A 25,745-nucleotide genomic window follows, 5' to 3' on the forward strand; every position below is an offset into this window, starting at 1 on the left:
CCTCTGTTGATGGACATTTTCGTAGCTTCCAAATATTGGCTATGTTAAATGTTCTGTAGTACAGGATTGCCAGCCTGTGTCTTTTTTTTTGGGTCTACGTGGGCCTCTCGTTGCCGTGGACCCTCCCATTGCAGAGCACAGGCTCCGGACACGCAGGCCCAGCAGCCATAGCTCACGGGACCCGCGGCTCCACGGCATGTGGGATCTTCCGGAACCGGGGCATGAACCCGTGTCCCCTGCATTGGCAGGCGGACTCTGAACCACTGCGCCACCAGTGAAGCCCAGCCTGTGTCTTTTTGATTCTCATCCCCTCAGGCGATAGGCCCAGCAGTGGGTATGCTTGATTGAATGGTAGCTCAGTATTTACCTTTCCAAGGCACCTCATTTTTGTTTTCATTACTGGCTCTTACAATGTCCCACGTTGAACCGAGGGTAGGCATTTCTTCCAAACCCTTTCAGCGTTTATTGTTTGCAGGATTTTTGCTGATGGCCATTCTGACTGGTGTGAGCTGATAGGTTTTTGTAATTTGGATTTGCATATCTTTAATTATTCCTAACGTTCAGCCTTTTTCCATGCCTTTTTAAATTTCTTGTACAGAAAAACAGAAAAAAAAACGGAGAGTACAATTAACCTCTTGAAATAGTCTTCTTGGATGGTTGCCCTCTTTTGAATTTTTTGGTCAATTTTCGACCCCAGGATTGTTTTTGAGGGCAGGTGTCATTCACAGGCCTGCAATGAGTGTGAATATTTAGTGACCATTAGCACTGGGTTTAAAGCTGCTGTTGTGGGAAATGGCCACAAGGTGGCGTTAGTTCTCCATTCCCAAATCTGGTTACTAGGGCAGCAGAGCCTTTCTGGGACCAACGGAATACAGAAGAAGGCATCATTGAAGTCTAATACAGAAAACCATGTCATGGTGGATGGTAGAATGACCAGCAGGGTGTAGGAATCAGGAACTACTGGATGTATATCCTCAGTGACTTCACTGACTGTCCTGACATCCTTTACCAGGTCCCCAGCAGCCCACGGGGCTGACGTGGTCAGGGCAATGCCAGGTTATGGAGCTCACCTGCGCAACTACCCAGCAGCCCATGGGGCTCTCGTGGTCAGGCCCCTCCCAGGATATGGGGCTCACCTGGGCAGGTCCCCAGCAGCCCACGGGGCTCTCATGGTCAGGCCCCTCCCAGGTTATGGAGCTCACCTGTGCAACTACCCAGCAGCGCATGGGGCTCTCGTGATCAGGTCCCTCCCAGGATACGTAGCTCCCGTGGGCAGGTAGGACAGCAGGGCTGGGAACACAGGAATCATGCACATAGCCCTCATTTCACAGCATCCCAGATGGCCTGTCTCTCAGAGCTGACACAGAGCACCTCAGAGCAGGACTTGAACTAACAAACAGCATCTCCGACAGGTCTGTGACCCTGGGCGTCACTCTGTGCGGCCTCCCTCTGCCTGGTCTTCCAGAGACTTCCACTGCAGACGGGGACCAGGCCTCTGTCTCCACCCATCACCCCTCCTCTCCCTGACTCCTGGGTTCCTCTCATTAAGAGAGTGTCTTCTTGAAGTTGTCTCCCACTCATGGGCCAGATAAAATGATTAGAAAACAAGCCGGAGCTGCAGCCCCTTGTCTATCCTGACTCTTAGGAGCCCACACCTGTTCCTTGGACCTGGCCAGTTCAGCGAGGTCCATTTTCTGCAATGTGAGCCCCTGAGGTTTGAGGATTGGCTGAGCTGGGCAGCCTGACCCCTGCCGGCCAGCCCTGCCCAGGTGTGCCTGTGTTGAGGTCAATATAAACACCACTCCAGGCAGCAAGAGGCACTGCAGGTATGCCTGACGCCATATTCTCTGCCCCGTCAGCAGTCTCGGGGCTGTGCTGGTGGGAGGGTGTGAGGGGCCACGGCTTTGTGGGTGGTCCGGTGTGAGTGGGGCTCTGCTGGAGATTCTGCAGGAGTTGCCAGGCTGCCACCTGCTAAAGAAGAGGATGTGTCACCCATACCTTCGGCTGGAATTTCTCCCCGGGCAGAGGTGAGGAAGGAAAAAAGCAGTGGGGGCCGGGACAGGAGGGCTATCTCAGGCAGGGAAATGGAAAGCTTCCAGAAGAGCGCCCGGGGCCAGGAGCATCCTGGCTGGCCTGCAGGCACCAAGTCGGCCTGCGTGCTGTCGCTGGTGTGGCTCCACGGCCCTTCCTCTAGGCTTTCGAGTCCTTGTACATATTCAGGTGTTTTACCTGGGAAGGGTGGGAACAGTTCAGCAGCAGCTGGCCTGGGGCTCATCTCACGTTTACTCACAGACCCCTCGGCATGGTCCCCCAGCTTTGCAATGAGGACGTTCCTTGTGGGGGGCCTGCTGGCTGCATGGGAGATGATTCCCCACCTCTGACGAAATTCAGAATTGTTTACCACTGGAGCAAGTGCCCTGATAGCGTTTTCCTCTGTATAACTGGTGCATTCTGGTTTTTTTTTTCTTTTTTGGTTCAAGGTAGATTTCATTTCTCTTTCATGTATTTACAGATATAAGCATGGAAATAATTCATTCATATAAATATATCTGTGTGAAGGGAGGAACTTTTTTCTGCTTTATTTTTAAATTTTATTTTTTTAATCTTGAAATTTAATTTTATTTATTTTTTTATACAGCAGGTTATTATTAGTTATCTATTTTATACATATACATGTATACAGGTCAATCCCAATCTCCCAACTCATCCCACCACCACCAACCCGTGGCTTCCCCCCCTTGGTGTCCATACGTTTGTTCTCTACCTCTGTGTCTCTGTTTCTGCCCTGCAAACCGGTTCATCTCTACCATTTTTCTAGGTTCCACATATATGCATTAATATACAGTATATGTTTTTCTCTTTCTGACTTACTTCACTCTGTATGACAGTCTCTAGATCCATCGACATCTCAACAAATGACCCAGTTTCATTCCTTTGTATGGCTGAGTAGTATTCCATTTTATATATGTACCACATCTTTATCCATTCGTCTGTCTGTGGGCATTTAGGTTGCTTCCATTACGTGGTTATTGTAAATAGTGCTGCAATGAACATTGCGGTGAATGTGTCTTTTGGATTTATGGTTTTCTCTGGGTATATGCCCGGAAGTGGGATTGCTGGATCATATGCTAATTCTATTTTGAGTTTTCAAAGGAACCTCCATACTGCTCTCCATAGTGACTGTATCAATTTACATTCCCACCAATGGTGGAAGAGGGTTCCTTTTGTCCACACCCTCCCCAGCATTTGTTGTTTGTAGATTTTCTGATGATGCCCATTCTAACAGGTGAGGTGATATCTCACTGTAGTTTTGATTTGCATTTCTCTAATAATTAGTCATGTTGAGCAGCTTTTCATGTGTGTCTTGTCCATCTCTGCATCTTCTTTGAAGAAATGTCTATTTAGATCTTCTACCCATTTTTGTATTGGGTTGTTTGTTTTATATATATTAAGCTGCATGAGCTGTTTATATATATTGGAGATTAAACCTTTGTCCATTGATTCCTTTGCAAATATTTTCTCCCATTCTGAGGGTTGCCTTTTTCCATTCCCGTATTTTAGAAAAAAAATAAAGAAAAAGAAGCAGAACAGAAATGTGCGTAAAACATGCCTCTGGAAACTGTCGTTTTGAAATATGGACGTCTTTTGAATTTTTTGGTCGATATACGACCCCAGGATTTGTTTTCAGGGCCGGTGTCATTTACAGGCCTGCCAATTACTTTGAATATCTACTGACTATTAGCGCTGGGATTACAGCTGCTGTTGTGTGAAACGGCCACAAGGTGGCAGTATTTCTCCTTTACCAAATCTGGTTACTAGGGCAACAGAGCCTCAGTGGAAGTCGTGTTCTAGGTTGTAATTTAGAATGGAATGTGCCAGGAAAATGCCCCTTATGTTTGTCTCACGGCTTCTTGTTCATTTCTTTAATATAATTTTTATTTTTTATCACAGCCAGTTTTTGATTACAATGTTTGGGTTGTTTTAGGTGTGCAAGATGTGGTTCTTTTACACATATACATATGTCTGTTCTTCCTGGGATCCTTTTCCCATGTACGTTACGACAGAATGCTGAGTAGTCTTCTCTTGGTATTCCGTAGGTGTTTGGTGATTCTATATTTCACCTGTGTTTGTATATGTCGGTTAACCCCAATATCCTAATGTATCCAATCCTCACACCTTTCCATTGGCGAAACATAAGTTTGTTTAATGAATCTGTGATTGCCCTTCTCTGTGGAAATATCTTCACTGGTATCAAGTTTTAGGTAACACCTATAAGTGATATCATACGATATGTGTCTTTCTCTTTCTGACTTACTACAAGTCACGTGATTACCTCTAGACTCATCTACGGTGCTGCAAATGGCATTGTGTCCTTTTTTTCCTTGGCTACTATTCTGTCTGTACATGTACCAGTTCGTCTTTGTCCACTCATCTGTTGATGGACTTTTTGGTTGCTTCCATGTCATGGCTATTGTAATGCTGCGGCAATGCACATTTGCCTGCCTGTGTCTTTCCAATTCTGTCTTCTTAGGGTATAGGCCCAGGAGTGGGCCTGCTGGATCATATGGTAGCAAAATGTTTACCTTGTGGAGGCACCTCCATTCTGTTCTCATTAGTGTCTCTTACCAGGATACGTCCCACTTAAAGTTGAAGTTATGGTCTTCTCCACAACACCTTCAGCGTTTATTGTTTGTAGTATTTTTGCTGACGTTTATTCTGACTAGTGTGAGCTGATACCACTTTGTGGTTGGATTTGCATGCGTCTCATAATCCCTTGAAATTGAGCCTTCTCGCATGTCCTTTTTTTCTTCAAACTGTGAGTACAGCTTACCTCTTCAAATTGTTTTCGTGAAGTGTGTGTGACATTTAGAAATATTTTGGCCATTACCTCCCTCAAGACATTTTGAGGTCAGGTTTCATTGACAGCCCTCCAGTATTGGTGCATATGAAGTGACCCTAAGTACAGGTTTTAAAGCTGCTGTTGCAGGTAATGCCCAGAGGGCGGCAGCATTTCTGCTTTTCCCAATCTGGTAACTAGGGAAACAGACCATCCTGGCAGTGGTGTTCCTCGGTTATATACTAGAGTGGAATGTGCCCCCAAAAGCTGATGTCTCCTTACTTATGTTTGCTTTATGAATTGAATTTATATTTTTCTTATTGGAGTCATATTCCATTGTGTACATGGACCACTTCTTCTTTGTGCATTCCTCTGTTGATGGACATTTTCGTAGCTTCCAAATATTGGCTATGTTAAATGTTCTGTAGTACAGGATTGCCAGCCTGTGTCTTTTTTTTTGGGTCTACGTGGGCCTCTCGTTGCCGTGGACCCTCCCATTGCAGAGCACAGGCTCCGGACACGCAGGCCCAGCAGCCATAGCTCACGGGACCCGCGGCTCCACGGCATGTGGGATCTTCCGGAACCGGGGCATGAACCCGTGTCCCCTGCATTGGCAGGCGGACTCTGAACCACTGCGCCACCAGTGAAGCCCAGCCTGTGTCTTTTTGATTCTCATCCCCTCAGGCGATAGGCCCAGCAGTGGGTATGCTTGATTGAATGGTAGCTCAGTATTTACCTTTCCAAGGCACCTCATTTTTGTTTTCATTACTGGCTCTTACAATGTCCCACGTTGAACCGAGGGTAGGCATTTCTTCCAAACCCCTTCAGCGTTTATTGTTTGCAGGATTTTTGCTGATGGCCATTCTGACTGGTGTGAGCTGATAGGTTTATGTCATTTGGATTTGCATATCTTTAATTATTCCTAACGTTCAGCCTTTTTCCATGCCTTTTTAAATTTCTTGTACAGAAAAACAGAAAAAAAAACGGAGAGTACAATTAACCTCTTGAAATAGTCTTCTTGGATGGTTGCCCTCTTTTGAATTTTTTGGTCAATTTTCGACCCCAGGATTGTTTTTGAGGGCAGGTGTCATTCACAGGCCTGCAATGAGTGTGAATATTTAGTGACCATTAGCACTGGGTTTAAAGCTGCTGTTGTGGGAAATGGCCACAAGGTGGCGTTAGTTCTCCATTCCCAAATCTGGTTACTAGGGCAGCAGAGCCTTTCTGGGACCAACGGAATACAGAAGAAGGCATCATTGAAGTCTAATACAGAAAACCATGTCATGGTGGATGGTAGAATGACCAGCAGGGTGTAGGAATCAGGAACTACTGGATGTATATCCTCAGTGACTTCACTGACTGTCCTGACATCCTTTACCAGGTCCCCAGCAGCCCACGGGGCTGACGTGGTCAGGGCAATGCCAGGTTATGGAGCTCACCTGCGCAACTACCCAGCAGCCCATGGGGCTCTCGTGGTCAGGCCCCTCCCAGGATATGGGGCTCACCTGGGCAGGTCCCCAGCAGCCCACGGGGCTCTCATGGTCAGGCCCCTCCCAGGTTATGGAGCTCACCTGTGCAACTACCCAGCAGCGCATGGGGCTCTCGTGATCAGGTCCCTCCCAGGATACGTAGCTCCCGTGGGCAGGTAGGACAGCAGGGCTGGGAACACAGGAATCATGCACATAGCCCTCATTTCACAGCATCCCAGATGGCCTGTCTCTCAGAGCTGACACAGAGCACCTCAGAGCAGGACTTGAACTAACAAACAGCATCTCCGACAGGTCTGTGACCCTGGGCGTCACTCTGTGCGGCCTCCCTCTGCCTGGTCTTCCAGAGACTTCCACTGCAGACGGGGACCAGGCCTCTGTCTCCACCCATCACCCCTCCTCTCCCTGACTCCTGGGTTCCTCTCATTAAGAGAGTGTCTTCTTGAAGTTGTCTCCCACTCATGGGCCAGATAAAATGATTAGAAAACAAGCCGGAGCTGCAGCCCCTTGTCTATCCTGACTCTTAGGAGCCCACACCTGTTCCTTGGACCTGGCCAGTTCAGCGAGGTCCATTTTCTGCAATGTGAGCCCCTGAGGTTTGAGGATTGGCTGAGCTGGGCAGCCTGACCCCTGCCGGCCAGCCCTGCCCAGGTGTGCCTGTGTTGAGGTCAATATAAACACCACTCCAGGCAGCAAGAGGCACTGCAGGTATGCCTGACGCCATATTCTCTGCCCCGTCAGCAGTCTCGGGGCTGTGCTGGTGGGAGGGTGTGAGGGGCCACGGCTTTGTGGGTGGTCCGGTGTGAGTGGGGCTCTGCTGGAGATTCTGCAGGAGTTGCCAGGCTGCCACCTGCTAAAGAAGAGGATGTGTCACCCATACCTTCGGCTGGAATTTCTCCCCGGGCAGAGGTGAGGAAGGAAAAAAGCAGTGGGGGCCGGGACAGGAGGGCTATCTCAGGCAGGGAAATGGAAAGCTTCCAGAAGAGCGCCTGGGGCCAGGAGCATCCTGGCTGGCCTGCAGGCACCAAGTCGGCCTGCGTGCTGTCGCTGGTGTGGCTCCACGGCCCTTCCTCTAGGCTTTCGAGTCCTTGTACATATTCAGGTGTTTTACCTGGGAAGGGTGGGAACAGTTCAGCAGCAGCTGGCCTGGGGCTCATCTCACGTTTACTCACAGACCCCTCGGCATGGTCCCCCAGCTTTGCAATGAGGACGTTCCTTGTGGGGGGCCTGCTGGCTGCATGGGAGATGATTCCCCACCTCTGACGAAATTCAGAATTGTTTACCACTGGAGCAAGTGCCCTGATAGCGTTTTCCTCTGTATAACTGGTGCATTCTGGTTTTTTTTTTCTTTTTTGGTTCAAGGTAGATTTCATTTCTCTTTCATGTATTTACAGATATAAGCATGGAAATAATTCATTCATATAAATATATCTGTGTGAAGGGAGGAACTTTTTTCTGCTTTATTTTTAAATTTTATTTTTTTAATCTTGAAATTTAATTTTATTTATTTTTTTATACAGCAGGTTATTATTAGTTATCTATTTTATACATATACATGTATACAGGTCAATCCCAATCTCCCAACTCATCCCACCACCACCAACCCGTGGCTTCCCCCCCTTGGTGTCCATACGTTTGTTCTCTACCTCTGTGTCTCTGTTTCTGCCCTGCAAACCGGTTCATCTCTACCATTTTTCTAGGTTCCACATATATGCATTAATATACAGTATATGTTTTTCTCTTTCTGACTTACTTCACTCTGTATGACAGTCTCTAGATCCATCGACATCTCAACAAATGACCCAGTTTCATTCCTTTGTATGGCTGAGTAGTATTCCATTTTATATATGTACCACATCTTTATCCATTCGTCTGTCTGTGGGCATTTAGGTTGCTTCCATTACGTGGTTATTGTAAATAGTGCTGCAATGAACATTGCGGTGAATGTGTCTTTTGGATTTATGGTTTTCTCTGGGTATATGCCCGGAAGTGGGATTGCTGGATCATATGCTAATTCTATTTTGAGTTTTCAAAGGAACCTCCATACTGCTCTCCATAGTGACTGTATCAATTTACATTCCCACCAATGGTGGAAGAGGGTTCCTTTTGTCCACACCCTCCCCAGCATTTGTTGTTTGTAGATTTTCTGATGATGCCCATTCTAACAGGTGAGGTGATATCTCACTGTAGTTTTGATTTGCATTTCTCTAATAATTAGTCATGTTGAGCAGCTTTTCATGTGTGTCTTGTCCATCTCTGCATCTTCTTTGAAGAAATGTCTATTTAGATCTTCTACCCATTTTTGTATTGGGTTGTTTGTTTTATATATATTAAGCTGCATGAGCTGTTTATATATATTGGAGATTAAACCTTTGTCCATTGATTCCTTTGCAAATATTTTCTCCCATTCTGAGGGTTGCCTTTTTCCATTCCCGTATTTTAGAAAAAAAATAAAGAAAAAGAAGCAGAACAGAAATGTGCGTAAAACATGCCTCTGGAAACTGTCGTTTTGAAATATGGACGTCTTTTGAATTTTTTGGTCGATATACGACCCCAGGATTTGTTTTCAGGGCCGGTGTCATTTACAGGCCTGCCAATTACTTTGAATATCTACTGACTATTAGCGCTGGGATTACAGCTGCTGTTGTGTGAAACGGCCACAAGGTGGCAGTATTTCTCCTTTACCAAATCTGGTTACTAGGGCAACAGAGCCTCAGTGGAAGTCGTGTTCTAGGTTGTAATTTAGAATGGAATGTGCCAGGAAAATGCCCCTTATGTTTGTCTCACGGCTTCTTGTTCATTTCTTTAATATAATTTTTATTTTTTATCACAGCCAGTTTTTGATTACAATGTTTGGGTTGTTTTAGGTGTGCAAGATGTGGTTCTTTTACACATATACATATGTCTGTTCTTCCTGGGATCCTTTTCCCATGTACGTTACGACAGAATGCTGAGTAGTCTTCTCTTGGTATTCCGTAGGTGTTTGGTGATTCTATATTTCACCTGTGTTTGTATATGTCGGTTAACCCCAATATCCTAATGTATCCAATCCTCACACCTTTCCATTGGCGAAACATAAGTTTGTTTAATGAATCTGTGATTGCCCTTCTCTGTGGAAATATCTTCACTGGTATCAAGTTTTAGGTAACACCTATAAGTGATATCATACGATATGTGTCTTTCTCTTTCTGACTTACTACAAGTCACGTGATTACCTCTAGACTCATCTACGGTGCTGCAAATGGCATTGTGTCCTTTTTTTCCTTGGCTACTATTCTGTCTGTACATGTACCAGTTCGTCTTTGTCCACTCATCTGTTGATGGACTTTTTGGTTGCTTCCATGTCATGGCTATTGTAATGCTGCGGCAATGCACATTTGCCTGCCTGTGTCTTTCCAATTCTGTCTTCTTAGGGTATAGGCCCAGGAGTGGGCCTGCTGGATCATATGGTAGCAAAATGTTTACCTTGTGGAGGCACCTCCATTCTGTTCTCATTAGTGTCTCTTACCAGGATACGTCCCACTTAAAGTTGAAGTTATGGTCTTCTCCACAACACCTTCAGCGTTTATTGTTTGTAGTATTTTTGCTGACGTTTATTCTGACTAGTGTGAGCTGATACCACTTTGTGGTTGGATTTGCATGCGTCTCATAATCCCTTGAAATTGAGCCTTCTCGCATGTCCTTTTTTTCTTCAAACTGTGAGTACAGCTTACCTCTTCAAATTGTTTTCGTGAAGTGTGTGTGACATTTAGAAATATTTTGGCCATTACCTCCCTCAAGATATTTTGAGGTCAGGTTTCAGTGACAGCCCTCCAGTATTGGTGCATATGAAGTGACCCTAAGTACAGGTTTTAAAGCTGCTGTTGCAGGTAATGCCCAGAGGGCGGCAGCATTTCTGCTTTTCCCAATCTGGTAACTAGGGAAACAGACCATCCTGGCAGTGGTGTTCCTCGGTTATATACTAGAGTGGAATGTGCCCCCAAAAGCTGATGTCTCCTTACTTATGTTTGCTTTATGAATTGAATTTATATTTTTCTTATTGGAGTCATATTCCATTGTGTACATGGACCACTTCTTCTTTGTGCATTCCTCTGTTGATGGACATTTTCGTAGCTTCCAAATATTGGCTATGTTAAATGTTCTGTAGTACAGGATTGCCAGCCTGTGTCTTTTTTTTTGGGTCTACGTGGGCCTCTCGTTGCCGTGGACCCTCCCATTGCAGAGCACAGGCTCCGGACACGCAGGCCCAGCAGCCATAGCTCACGGGACCCGCGGCTCCACGGCATGTGGGATCTTCCGGAACCGGGGCATGAACCCGTGTCCCCTGCATTGGCAGGCGGACTCTGAACCACTGCGCCACCAGTGAAGCCCAGCCTGTGTCTTTTTGATTCTCATCCCCTCAGGCGATAGGCCCAGCAGTGGGTATGCTTGATTGAATGGTAGCTCAGTATTTACCTTTCCAAGGCACCTCATTTTTGTTTTCATTACTGGCTCTTACAATGTCCCACGTTGAACCGAGGGTAGGCATTTCTCCCAAACCCCTTCAGCGTTTATTGTTTGCAGGATTTTTGCTGATGGCCATTCTGACTGGTGTGAGCTGATAGGTTTTTGTAATTTGGATTTGCATATCTTTAATTATTCCTAACGTTCAGCCTTTTTCCATGCCTTTTTAAATTTCTTGTACAGATAAACAGAAAAAAAACGGAGAGTACAATTAACCTCTTGAAATAGTCTTCTTGGATGGTTGCCCTCTTTTGAATTTTTTGGTCAATTTTCGACCCCAGGATTGTTTTTGAGGGCAGGTGTCATTCACAGGCCTGCAATGAGTGTGAATATTTAGTGACCATTAGCACTGGGTTTAAAGCTGCTGTTGTGGGAAATGGCCACAAGGTGGCGTTAGTTCTCCATTCCCAAATCTGGTTACTAGGGCAGCAGAGCCTTTCTGGGACCAACGGAATACAGAAGAAGGCATCATTGAAGTCTAATACAGAAAACCATGTCATGGTGGATGGTAGAATGACCAGCAGGGTGTAGGAATCAGGAACTACTGGATGTATATCCTCAGTGACTTCACTGACTGTCCTGACATCCTTTACCAGGTCCCCAGCAGCCCACGGGGCTGACGTGGTCAGGGCAATGCCAGGTTATGGAGCTCACCTGCGCAACTACCCAGCAGCCCATGGGGCTCTCGTGGTCAGGCCCCTCCCAGGATATGGGGCTCACCTGGGCAGGTCCCCAGCAGCCCACGGGGCTCTCATGGTCAGGCCCCTCCCAGGTTATGGAGCTCACCTGTGCAACTACCCAGCAGCGCATGGGGCTCTCGTGATCAGGTCCCTCCCAGGATACGTAGCTCCCGTGGGCAGGTAGGACAGCAGGGCTGGGAACACAGGAATCATGCACATAGCCCTCATTTCACAGCATCCCAGATGGCCTGTCTCTCAGAGCTGACACAGAGCACCTCAGAGCAGGACTTGAACTAACAAACAGCATCTCCGACAGGTCTGTGACCCTGGGCGTCACTCTGTGCGGCCTCCCTCTGCCTGGTCTTCCAGAGACTTCCACTGCAGACGGGGACCAGGCCTCTGTCTCCACCCATCACCCCTCCTCTCCCTGACTCCTGGGTTCCTCTCATTAAGAGAGTGTCTTCTTGAAGTTGTCTCCCACTCATGGGCCAGATAAAATGATTAGAAAACAAGCCGGAGCTGCAGCCCCTTGTCTATCCTGACTCTTAGGAGCCCACACCTGTTCCTTGGACCTGGCCAGTTCAGCGAGGTCCATTTTCTGCAATGTGAGCCCCTGAGGTTTGAGGATTGGCTGAGCTGGGCAGCCTGACCCCTGCCGGCCAGCCCTGCCCAGGTGTGCCTGTGTTGAGGTCAATATAAACACCACTCCAGGCAGCAAGAGGCACTGCAGGTATGCCTGACGCCATATTCTCTGCCCCGTCAGCAGTCTCGGGGCTGTGCTGGTGGGAGGGTGTGAGGGGCCACGGCTTTGTGGGTGGTCCGGTGTGAGTGGGGCTCTGCTGGAGATTCTGCAGGAGTTGCCAGGCTGCCACCTGCTAAAGAAGAGGATGTGTCACCCATACCTTCGGCTGGAATTTCTCCCCGGGCAGAGGTGAGGAAGGAAAAAAGCAGTGGGGGCCGGGACAGGAGGGCTATCTCAGGCAGGGAAATGGAAAGCTTCCAGAAGAGCGCCCGGGGCCAGGAGCATCCTGGCTGGCCTGCAGGCACCAAGTCGGCCTGCGTGCTGTCGCTGGTGTGGCTCCACGGCCCTTCCTCTAGGCTTTCGAGTCCTTGTACATATTCAGGTGTTTTACCTGGGAAGGGTGGGAACAGTTCAGCAGCAGCTGGCCTGGGGCTCATCTCACGTTTACTCACAGACCCCTCGGCATGGTCCCCCAGCTTTGCAATGAGGACGTTCCTTGTGGGGGGCCTGCTGGCTGCATGGGAGATGATTCCCCACCTCTGACGAACTTCAGAATTGTTTACCACTGGAGCAAGTGCCCTGATAGCGTTTTCCTCTGTATAACTGGTGCATTCTGGTTTTTTTTTTCTTTTTTGGTTCAAGGTAGATTTCATTTCTCTTTCATGTATTTACAGATATAAGCATGGAAATAATTCATTCATATAAATATATCTGTGTGAAGGGAGGAACTTTTTTCTGCTTTATTTTTAAATTTTATTTTTTTAATCTTGAAATTTAATTTTATTTATTTTTTTATACAGCAGGTTATTATTAGTTATCTATTTTATACATATACATGTATACAGGTCAATCCCAATCTCCCAACTCATCCCACCACCACCAACCCGTGGCTTCCCCCCCTTGGTGTCCATACGTTTGTTCTCTACCTCTGTGTCTCTGTTTCTGCCCTGCAAACCGGTTCATCTCTACCATTTTTCTAGGTTCCACATATATGCATTAATATACAGTATATGTTTTTCTCTTTCTGACTTACTTCACTCTGTATGACAGTCTCTAGATCCATCGACATCTCAACAAATGACCCAGTTTCATTCCTTTGTATGGCTGAGTAGTATTCCATTTTATATATGTACCACATCTTTATCCATTCGTCTGTCTGTGGGCATTTAGGTTGCTTCCATTACGTGGTTATTGTAAATAGTGCTGCAATGAACATTGCGGTGAATGTGTCTTTTGGATTTATGGTTTTCTCTGGGTATATGCCCGGAAGTGGGATTGCTGGATCATATGCTAATTCTATTTTGAGTTTTCAAAGGAACCTCCATACTGCTCTCCATAGTGACTGTATCAATTTACATTCCCACCAATGGTGGAAGAGGGTTCCTTTTGTCCACACCCTCCCCAGCATTTGTTGTTTGTAGATTTTCTGATGATGCCCATTCTAACAGGTGAGGTGATATCTCACTGTAGTTTTGATTTGCATTTCTCTAATAATTAGTCATGTTGAGCAGCTTTTCATGTGTGTCTTGTCCATCTCTGCATCTTCTTTGAAGAAATGTCTATTTAGATCTTCTACCCATTTTTGTATTGGGTTGTTTGTTTTATATATATTAAGCTGCATGAGCTGTTTATATATATTGGAGATTAAACCTTTGTCCATTGATTCCTTTGCAAATATTTTCTCCCATTCTGAGGGTTGCCTTTTTCCATTCCCGTATTTTAGAAAAAAAATAAAGAAAAAGAAGCAGAACAGAAATGTGCGTAAAACATGCCTCTGGAAACTGTCGTTTTGAAATATGGACGTCTTTTGAATTTTTTGGTCGATATACGACCCCAGGATTTGTTTTCAGGGCCGGTGTCATTTACAGGCCTGCCAATTACTTTGAATATCTACTGACTATTAGCGCTGGGATTACAGCTGCTGTTGTGTGAAACGGCCACAAGGTGGCAGTATTTCTCCTTTACCAAATCTGGTTACTAGGGCAACAGAGCCTCAGTGGAAGTCGTGTTCTAGGTTGTAATTTAGAATGGAATGTGCCAGGAAAATGCCCCTTATGTTTGTCTCACGGCTTCTTGTTCATTTCTTTAATATAATTTTTATTTTTTATCACAGCCAGTTTTTGATTACAATGTTTGGGTTGTTTTAGGTGTGCAAGATGTGGTTCTTTTACACATATACATATGTCTGTTCTTCCTGGGATCCTTTTCCCATGTACGTTACGACAGAATGCTGAGTAGTCTTCTCTTGGTATTCCGTAGGTGTTTGGTGATTCTATATTTCACCTGTGTTTGTATATGTCGGTTAACCCCAATATCCTAATGTATCCAATCCTCACACCTTTCCATTGGCGAAACATAAGTTTGTTTAATGAATCTGTGATTGCCCTTCTCTGTGGAAATATCTTCACTGGTATCAAGTTTTAGGTAACACCTATAAGTGATATCATACGATATGTGTCTTTCTCTTTCTGACTTACTACAAGTCACGTGATTACCTCTAGACTCATCTACGGTGCTGCAAATGGCATTGTGTCCTTTTTTTCCTTGGCTACTATTCTGTCTGTACATGTACCAGTTCGTCTTTGTCCACTCATCTGTTGATGGACTTTTTGGTTGCTTCCATGTCATGGCTATTGTAATGCTGCGGCAATGCACATTTGCCTGCCTGTGTCTTTCCAATTCTGTCTTCTTAGGGTATAGGCCCAGGAGTGGGCCTGCTGGATCATATGGTAGCAAAATGTTTACCTTGTGGAGGCACCTCCATTCTGTTCTCATTAGTGTCTCTTACCAGGATACGTCCCACTTAAAGTTGAAGTTATGGTCTTCTCCACAACACCTTCAGCGTTTATTGTTTGTAGTATTTTTGCTGACGTTTATTCTGACTAGTGTGAGCTGATACCACTTTGTGGTTGGATTTGCATGCGTCTCATAATCCCTTGAAATTGAGCCTTCTCGCATGTCCTTTTTTTCTTCAAACTGTGAGTACAGCTTACCTCTTCAAATTGTTTTCGTGAAGTGTGTGTGACATTTAGAAATATTTTGGCCATTACCTCCCTCAAGATATTTTGAGGTCAGGTTTCAGTGACAGCCCTCCAGTATTGGTGCATATGAAGTGACCCTAAGTACAGGTTTTAAAGCTGCTGTTGCAGGTAATGCCCAGAGGGCGGCAGCATTTCTGCTTTTCCCAATCTGGTAACTAGGGAAACAGACCATCCTGGCAGTGGTGTTCCTCGGTTATATACTAGAGTGGAATGTGCCCCCAAAAGCTGATGTCTCCTTACTTATGTTTGCTTTATGAATTGAATTTATATTTTTCTTATTGGAGTCATATTCCATTGTGTACATGGACCACTTCTTCTTTGTGCATTCCTCTGTTGATGGACATTTTCGTAGCTTCCAAATATTGGCTATGTTAAATGTTCTGTAGTACAGGATTGCCAGCCTGTGTCTTTTTTTTGGGGGTCTACGTGGGCCTCTCGTTGCCGTGGACCCTCCCATTGCAGAGCACAGGCTCCAGACACGCAGGCCCAGCAGCCATAGCTCACGGGACCCGCGGCTCCACGGCATGTGGGATCTTCCGGAACCGGGGCATGAACCCGTGTCCCCTGCATTGGCAGGCGGACTCTGAACCACTGCGCCACCAGTGAAGCCCAGCCTGTGTCTTTTTGATTCTCATCCCCTCAGGCGATAGGCCCAGCAGTGGGTATGCTTGATTGAATGGTAGCTCAGTATTTACCTTTCCAAGGCACCTCATTTTTGTTTTCATTACTGGCTCTTACAATGTCCCACGTTGAACCGAGGGTAGGCATTTCTCCCAAACCCCTTCAGCGTTTATTGTTTGCAGGATTTTTGCTGATGGCCATTCTGACTGGTGTGAGCTGATAGGTTTTTGTAATTTGGATTTGCATATCTTTAATTATTCCTAACGTTCAGCCTTTTTCCATGCCTTTTTAAATTTCTTGTACAGAAAAACAGAAAAAAAAAACGGAGAGTACAATTAACCTCTTGAAATAGTCTTCTTGGATGGTTGCCCTCTTTTGAATTTTTTGGTCAATTTTCGACCCCAGGATTGTTTTTGAGGGCAGGTGTCATTCACAGGCCTGCAATGAGTGTGAATATTTAGTGACCATTAGCACTGGGTTTAAAGCTGCTGTTGTGGGAAATGGCCACAAGGTGGCGTTAGTTCTCCATTCCCAAATCTGGTTACTAGGGCAGCAGAGCCTTTCTGGGACCAACGGAATACAGAAGAAGGCATCATTGAAGTCTAATACAGAAAACCATGTCATGGTGGATGGTAGAATGACCAGCAGGGTGTAGGAATTAGGAACTACTGGATGTATATCCTCAGTGACTTCACTGACTGTCCTGACATCCTTTACCAGGTCCCCAGCAGCCCACGGGGCTGACGTGGTCAGGGTAATGCCAGGTTATGGAGCTCACCTGCGCAACTACCCAGCAGCCCATGGGGCTCTCGTGGTCAGGCCCCTCCCAGGATATGGGGCTCACCTGGGCAGGTCCCCAGCAGCCCACGGGGCTCTCATGGTCAGGCCCCTCCCAGGTTATGGAGCTCACCTGCGCAACTACCCAGCAGCGCATGGGGCTCTCGTGATCAGGTCCCTCCCAGGATACGTAGCTCCCGTGGGCAGGTAGGACAGCAGGGCTGGGAACACAGGAATCGTGCACATAGCCCTCATTTCACAGCATCCCAGATGGCCTGTCTCTCAGAGCTGACACAGAGCACCTCAGAGCAGGACTTGAACTAACAAACAGCATCTCCGACAGGTCTGTGACCCTGGGCGTCACTCTGTGCGGCCTCCCTCTGCCTGGTCTTCCAGAGACTTCCACTGCAGACGGGGCACCAGGCCTCTGTCTCCACCCATCACCCCTCCTCTCCCTGACTCCTGGGTTCCTCTCATTAAGAGAGTGTCTTCTTGAAGTTGTCTCCCACTCATGGGCCAGATAAAATGATTAGAAAACAAGCCGGAGCTGCAGCCCCTTGTCTATCCTGACTCTTAGGAGCCCACACCTGTTCCTTGGACCTGGCCAGTTCAGCGAGGTCCATTTTCTGCAATGTGAGCCCCTGAGGTTTGAGGATTGGCTGAGCTGGGCAGCCTGACCCCTGCCGGCCAGCCCTGCCCAGGTGTGCCTGTGTTGAGGTCAATATAAACACCACTCCAGGCAGCAAGAGGCACTGCAGGTATGCCTGACGCCATATTCTCTGTCCCGTCAGCAGTCTCGGGGCTGTGCTGGTGGGAGGGTGTGAGGGGCCACGGCTTTGTGGGTGGTCCGGTGTGAGTGGGGCTCTGCTGGAGATTCTGCAGGAGTTGCCAGGCTGCCACCTGCTAAAGAAGAGGATGTGTCACCCATACCTTCGGCTGGAATTTCTCCCCGGGCAGAGGTGAGGAAGGAAAAAAGCAGTGGGGGCCGGGACAGGAGGGCTATCTCAGGCAGGGAAATGGAAAGCTTCCAGAAGAGCGCCCGGGGCCAGGAGCATCCTGGCTGGCCTGCAGGCACCAAGTCGGCCTGCGTGCTGTCGCTGGTGTGGCTCCACGGCCCTTCCTCTAGGCTTTCGAGTCCTTGTACATATTCAGGTGTTTTACCTGGGAAGGGTGGGAACAGTTCAGCAGCAGCTGGCCTGGGGCTCATCTCACGTTTACTCACAGACCCCTCGGCATGGTCCCCCAGCTTTGCAATGAGGACGTTCCTTGTGGGGGGCCTGCTGGCTGCATGGGAGATGATTCCCCACCTCTGACGAACTTCAGAATTGTTTACCACTGGAGCAAGTGCCCTGATAGCGTTTTCCTCTGTATAACTGGTGCATTCTGGTTTTTTTTTTCTTTTTTGGTTCAAGGTAGATTTCATTTCTCTTTCATGTATTTACAGATATAAGCATGGAAATAATTCATTCATATAAATATATCTGTGTGAAGGGAGGAACTTTTTTCTGCTTTATTTTTAAATTTTATTTTTTTAATCTTGAAATTTAATTTTATTTATTTTTTTATACAGCAGGTTATTATTAGTTATCTATTTTATACATATACATGTATACAGGTCAATCCCAATCTCCCAACTCATCCCACCACCACCAACCCGTGGCTTCCCCCCCTTGGTGTCCATACGTTTGTTCTCTACCTCTGTGTCTCTGTTTCTGCCCTGCAAACCGGTTCATCTCTACCATTTTTCTAGGTTCCACATATATGCATTAATATACAGTATATGTTTTTCTCTTTCTGACTTACTTCACTCTGTATGACAGTCTCTAGATCCATCGACATCTCAACAAATGACCCAGTTTCATTCCTTTGTATGGCTGAGTAGTATTCCATTTTATATATGTACCACATCTTTATCCATTCGTCTGTCTGTGGGCATTTAGGTTGCTTCCATTACGTGGTTATTGTAAATAGTGCTGCAATGAACATTGCGGTGAATGTGTCTTTTGGATTTATGGTTTTCTCTGGGTATATGCCCGGAAGTGGGATTGCTGGATCATATGCTAATTCTATTTTGAGTTTTCAAAGGAACCTCCATACTGCTCTCCATAGTGACTGTATCAATTTACATTCCCACCAATGGTGGAAGAGGGTTCCTTTTGTCCACACCCTCCCCAGCATTTGTTGTTTGTAGATTTTCTGATGATGCCCATTCTAACAGGTGAGGTGATATCTCACTGTAGTTTTGATTTGCATTTCTCTAATAATTAGTCATGTTGAGCAGCTTTTCATGTGTGTCTTGTCCATCTCTGCATCTTCTTTGAAGAAATGTCTATTTAGATCTTCTACCCATTTTTGTATTGGGTTGTTTGTTTTATATATATTAAGCTGCATGAGCTGTTTATATATATTGGAGATTAAACCTTTGTCCATTGATTCCTTTGCAAATATTTTCTCCCATTCTGAGGGTTGCCTTTTTCCATTCCCGTATTTTAGAAAAAAAATAAAGAAAAAGAAGCAGAACAGAAATGTGCGTAAAACATGCCTCTGGAAACTGTCGTTTTGAAATATGGACGTCTTTTGAATTTTTTGGTCGATATACGACCCCAGGATTTGTTTTCAGGGCCGGTGTCATTTACAGGCCTGCCAATTACTTTGAATATCTACTGACTATTAGCGCTGGGATTACAGCTGCTGTTGTGTGAAACGGCCACAAGGTGGCAGTATTTCTCCTTTACCAAATCTGGTTACTAGGGCAACAGAGCCTCAGTGGAAGTCGTGTTCTAGGTTGTAATTTAGAATGGAATGTGCCAGGAAAATGCCCCTTATGTTTGTCTCACGGCTTCTTGTTCATTTCTTTAATTTAATTTTTATTTTTTATCACAGCCAGTTTTTGATTACAATGTTTGGGTTGTTTTAGGTGTGCAAGATGTGGTTCTTTTACACATATACATATGTCTGTTCTTCCTGGGATCCTTTTCCCATGTACGTTACGACAGAATGCTGAGTAGTCTTCTCTTGGTATTCCGTAGGTGTTTGGTGATTCTATATTTCACCTGTGTTTGTATATGTCGGTTAACCCCAATATCCTAATGTATCCAATCCTCACACCTTTCCATTGGCGAAACATAAGTTTGTTTAATGAATCTGTGATTGCCCTTCTCTGTGGAAATATCTTCACTGGTATCAAGTTTTAGGTAACACCTATAAGTGATATCATACGATATGTGTCTTTCTCTTTCTGACTTACTACAAGTCACGTGATTACCTCTAGACTCATCTACGGTGCTGCAAATGGCATTGTGTCCTTTTTTTCCTTGGCTACTATTCTGTCTGTACATGTACCAGTTCGTCTTTGTCCACTCATCTGTTGATGGACTTTTTGGTTGCTTCCATGTCATGGCTATTGTAATGCTGCGGCAATGCACATTTGCCTGCCTGTGTCTTTCCAATTCTGTCTTCTTAGGGTATAGGCCCAGGAGTGGGCCTGCTGGATCATATGGTAGCAAAATGTTTACCTTGTGGAGGCACCTCCATTCTGTTCTCATTAGTGTCTCTTACCAGGATACGTCCCACTTAAAGTTGAAGTTATGGTCTTCTCCACAACACCTTCAGCGTTTATTGTTTGTAGTATTTTTGCTGACGTTTATTCTGACTAGTGTGAGCTGATACCACTTTGTGGTTGGATTTGCATGCGTCTCATAATCCCTTGAAATTGAGCCTTCTCGCATGTCCTTTTTTTCTTCAAACTGTGAGTACAGCTTACCTCTTCAAATTGTTTTCGTGAAGTGTGTGTGACATTTAGAAATATTTTGGCCATTACCTCCCTCAAGACATTTTGAGGTCAGGTTTCATTGACAGCCCTCCAGTATTGGTGCATATGAAGTGACCCTAAGTACAGGTTTTAAAGCTGCTGTTGCAGGTAATGCCCAGAGGGCGGCAGCATTTCTGCTTTTCCCAATCTGGTAACTAGGGAAACAGACCATCCTGGCAGTGGTGTTCCTCGGTTATATACTAGAGTGGAATGTGCCCCCAAAAGCTGATGTCTCCTTACTTATGTTTGCTTTATGAATTGAATTTATATTTTTCTTATTGGAGTCATATTCCATTGTGTACATGGACCACTTCTTCTTTGTGCATTCCTCTGTTGATGGACATTTTCGTAGCTTCCAAATATTGGCTATGTTAAATGTTCTGTAGTACAGGATTGCCAGCCTGTGTCTTTTTTTTTGGGTCTACGTGGGCCTCTCGTTGCCGTGGACCCTCCCATTGCAGAGCACAGGCTCCGGACACGCAGGCCCAGCAGCCATAGCTCACGGGACCCGCGGCTCCACGGCATGTGGGATCTTCCGGAACCGGGGCATGAACCCGTGTCCCCTGCATTGGCAGGCGGACTCTGAACCACTGCGCCACCAGTGAAGCCCAGCCTGTGTCTTTTTGATTCTCATCCCCTCAGGCGATAGGCCCAGCAGTGGGTATGCTTGATTGAATGGTAGCTCAGTATTTACCTTTCCAAGGCACCTCATTTTTGTTTTCATTACTGGCTCTTACAATGTCCCACGTTGAACCGAGGGTAGGCATTTCTTCCAAACCCTTTCAGCGTTTATTGTTTGCAGGATTTTTGCTGATGGCCATTCTGACTGGTGTGAGCTGATAGGTTTTTGTAATTTGGATTTGCATATCTTTAATTATTCCTAACGTTCAGCCTTTTTCCATGCCTTTTTAAATTTCTTGTACAGAAAAACAGAAAAAAAAACGGAGAGTACAATTAACCTCTTGAAATAGTCTTCTTGGATGGTTGCCCTCTTTTGAATTTTTTGGTCAATTTTCGACCCCAGGATTGTTTTTGAGGGCAGGTGTCATTCACAGGCCTGCAATGAGTGTGAATATTTAGTGACCATTAGCACTGGGTTTAAAGCTGCTGTTGTGGGAAATGGCCACAAGGTGGCGTTAGTTCTCCATTCCCAAATCTGGTTACTAGGGCAGCAGAGCCTTTCTGGGACCAACGGAATACAGAAGAAGGCATCATTGAAGTCTAATACAGAAAACCATGTCATGGTGGATGGTAGAATGACCAGCAGGGTGTAGGAATCAGGAACTACTGGATGTATATCCTCAGTGACTTCACTGACTGTCCTGACATCCTTTACCAGGTCCCCAGCAGCCCACGGGGCTGACGTGGTCAGGGCAATGCCAGGTTATGGAGCTCACCTGCGCAACTACCCAGCAGCCCATGGGGCTCTCGTGGTCAGGCCCCTCCCAGGATATGGGGCTCACCTGGGCAGGTCCCCAGCAGCCCACGGGGCTCTCATGGTCAGGCCCCTCCCAGGTTATGGAGCTCACCTGTGCAACTACCCAGCAGCGCATGGGGCTCTCGTGATCAGGTCCCTCCCAGGATACGTAGCTCCCGTGGGCAGGTAGGACAGCAGGGCTGGGAACACAGGAATCATGCACATAGCCCTCATTTCACAGCATCCCAGATGGCCTGTCTCTCAGAGCTGACACAGAGCACCTCAGAGCAGGACTTGAACTAACAAACAGCATCTCCGACAGGTCTGTGACCCTGGGCGTCACTCTGTGCGGCCTCCCTCTGCCTGGTCTTCCAGAGACTTCCACTGCAGACGGGGACCAGGCCTCTGTCTCCACCCATCACCCCTCCTCTCCCTGACTCCTGGGTTCCTCTCATTAAGAGAGTGTCTTCTTGAAGTTGTCTCCCACTCATGGGCCAGATAAAATGATTAGAAAACAAGCCGGAGCTGCAGCCCCTTGTCTATCCTGACTCTTAGGAGCCCACACCTGTTCCTTGGACCTGGCCAGTTCAGCGAGGTCCATTTTCTGCAATGTGAGCCCCTGAGGTTTGAGGATTGGCTGAGCTGGGCAGCCTGACCCCTGCCGGCCAGCCCTGCCCAGGTGTGCCTGTGTTGAGGTCAATATAAACACCACTCCAGGCAGCAAGAGGCACTGCAGGTATGCCTGACGCCATATTCTCTGCCCCGTCAGCAGTCTCGGGGCTGTGCTGGTGGGAGGGTGTGAGGGGCCACGGCTTTGTGGGTGGTCCGGTGTGAGTGGGGCTCTGCTGGAGATTCTGCAGGAGTTGCCAGGCTGCCACCTGCTAAAGAAGAGGATGTGTCACCCATACCTTCGGCTGGAATTTCTCCCCGGGCAGAGGTGAGGAAGGAAAAAAGCAGTGGGGGCCGGGACAGGAGGGCTATCTCAGGCAGGGAAATGGAAAGCTTCCAGAAGAGCGCCCGGGGCCAGGAGCATCCTGGCTGGCCTGCAGGCACCAAGTCGGCCTGCGTGCTGTCGCTGGTGTGGCTCCACGGCCCTTCCTCTAGGCTTTCGAGTCCTTGTACATATTCAGGTGTTTTACCTGGGAAGGGTGGGAACAGTTCAGCAGCAGCTGGCCTGGGGCTCATCTCACGTTTACTCACAGACCCCTCGGCATGGTCCCCCAGCTTTGCAATGAGGACGTTCCTTGTGGGGGGCCTGCTGGCTGCATGGGAGATGATTCCCCACCTCTGACGAACTTCAGAATTGTTTACCACTGGAGCAAGTGCCCTGATAGCGTTTTCCTCTGTATAACTGGTGCATTCTGGTTTTTTTTTTCTTTTTTGGTTCAAGGTAGATTTCATTTCTCTTTCATGTATTTACAGATATAAGCATGGAAATAATTCATTCATATAAATATATCTGTGTGAAGGGAGGAACTTTTTTCTGCTTTATTTTTAAATTTTATTTTTTTAATCTTGAAATTTAATTTTATTTATTTTTTTATACAGCAGGTTATTATTAGTTATCTATTTTATACATATACATGTATACAGGTCAATCCCAATCTCCCAACTCATCCCACCACCACCAACCCGTGGCTTCCCCCCCTTGGTGTCCATACGTTTGTTCTCTACCTCTGTGTCTCTGTTTCTGCCCTGCAAACCGGTTCATCTCTACCATTTTTCTAGGTTCCACATATATGCATTAATATACAGTATATGTTTTTCTCTTTCTGACTTACTTCACTCTGTATGACAGTCTCTAGATCCATCGACATCTCAACAAATGACCCAGTTTCATTCCTTTGTATGGCTGAGTAGTATTCCATTTTATATATGTACCACATCTTTATCCATTCGTCTGTCTGTGGGCATTTAGGTTGCTTCCATTACGTGGTTATTGTAAATAGTGCTGCAATGAACATTGCGGTGAATGTGTCTTTTGGATTTATGGTTTTCTCTGGGTATATGCCCGGAAGTGGGATTGCTGGATCATATGCTAATTCTATTTTGAGTTTTCAAAGGAACCTCCATACTGCTCTCCATAGTGACTGTATCAATTTACATTCCCACCAATGGTGGAAGAGGGTTCCTTTTGTCCACACCCTCCCCAGCATTTGTTGTTTGTAGATTTTCTGATGATGCCCATTCTAACAGGTGAGGTGATATCTCACTGTAGTTTTGATTTGCATTTCTCTAATAATTAGTCATGTTGAGCAGCTTTTCATGTGTGTCTTGTCCATCTCTGCATCTTCTTTGAAGAAATGTCTATTTAGATCTTCTACCCATTTTTGTATTGGGTTGTTTGTTTTATATATATTAAGCTGCATGAGCTGTTTATATATATTGGAGATTAAACCTTTGTCCATTGATTCCTTTGCAAATATTTTCTCCCATTCTGAGGGTTGCCTTTTTCCATTCCCGTATTTTAGAAAAAAAATAAAGAAAAAGAAGCAGAACAGAAATGTGCGTAAAACATGCCTCTGGAAACTGTCGTTTTGAAATATGGACGTCTTTTGAATTTTTTGGTCGATATACGACCCCAGGATTTGTTTTCAGGGCCGGTGTCATTTACAGGCCTGCCAATTACTTTGAATATCTACTGACTATTAGCGCTGGGATTACAGCTGCTGTTGTGTGAAACGGCCACAAGGTGGCAGTATTTCTCCTTTACCAAATCTGGTTACTAGGGCAACAGAGCCTCAGTGGAAGTCGTGTTCTAGGTTGTAATTTAGAATGGAATGTGCCAGGAAAATGCCCCTTATGTTTGTCTCACGGCTTCTTGTTCATTTCTTTAATATAATTTTTATTTTTTATCACAGCCAGTTTTTGATTACAATGTTTGGGTTGTTTTAGGTGTGCAAGATGTGGTTCTTTTACACATATACATATGTCTGTTCTTCCTGGGATCCTTTTCCCATGTACGTTACGACAGAATGCTGAGTAGTCTTCTCTTGGTATTCCGTAGGTGTTTGGTGATTCTATATTTCACCTGTGTTTGTATATGTCGGTTAACCCCAATATCCTAATGTATCCAATCCTCACACCTTTCCATTGGCGAAACATAAGTTTGTTTAATGAATCTGTGATTGCCCTTCTCTGTGGAAATATCTTCACTGGTATCAAGTTTTAGGTAACACCTATAAGTGATATCATACGATATGTGTCTTTCTCTTTCTGACTTACTACAAGTCACGTGATTACCTCTAGACTCATCTACGGTGCTGCAAATGGCATTGTGTCCTTTTTTTCCTTGGCTACTATTCTGTCTGTACATGTACCAGTTCGTCTTTGTCCACTCATCTGTTGATGGACTTTTTGGTTGCTTCCATGTCATGGCTATTGTAATGCTGCGGCAATGCACATTTGCCTGCCTGTGTCTTTCCAATTCTGTCTTCTTAGGGTATAGGCCCAGGAGTGGGCCTGCTGGATCATATGGTAGCAAAATGTTTACCTTGTGGAGGCACCTCCATTCTGTTCTCATTAGTGTCTCTTACCAGGATACGTCCCACTTAAAGTTGAAGTTATGGTCTTCTCCACAACACCTTCAGCGTTTATTGTTTGTAGTATTTTTGCTGACGTTTATTCTGACTAGTGTGAGCTGATACCACTTTGTGGTTGGATTTGCATGCGTCTCATAATCCCTTGAAATTGAGCCTTCTCGCATGTCCTTTTTTTCTTCAAACTGTGAGTACAGCTTACCTCTTCAAATTGTTTTCGTGAAGTGTGTGTGACATTTAGAAATATTTTGGCCATTACCTCCCTCAAGACATTTTGAGGTCAGGTTTCA

The sequence above is a fragment of the Mesoplodon densirostris genome, chromosome 8 (assembly GCF_025265405.1).
Source record: "Mesoplodon densirostris isolate mMesDen1 chromosome 8, mMesDen1 primary haplotype, whole genome shotgun sequence".
NCBI lineage: Eukaryota > Metazoa > Chordata > Mammalia > Artiodactyla > Ziphiidae > Mesoplodon > Mesoplodon densirostris.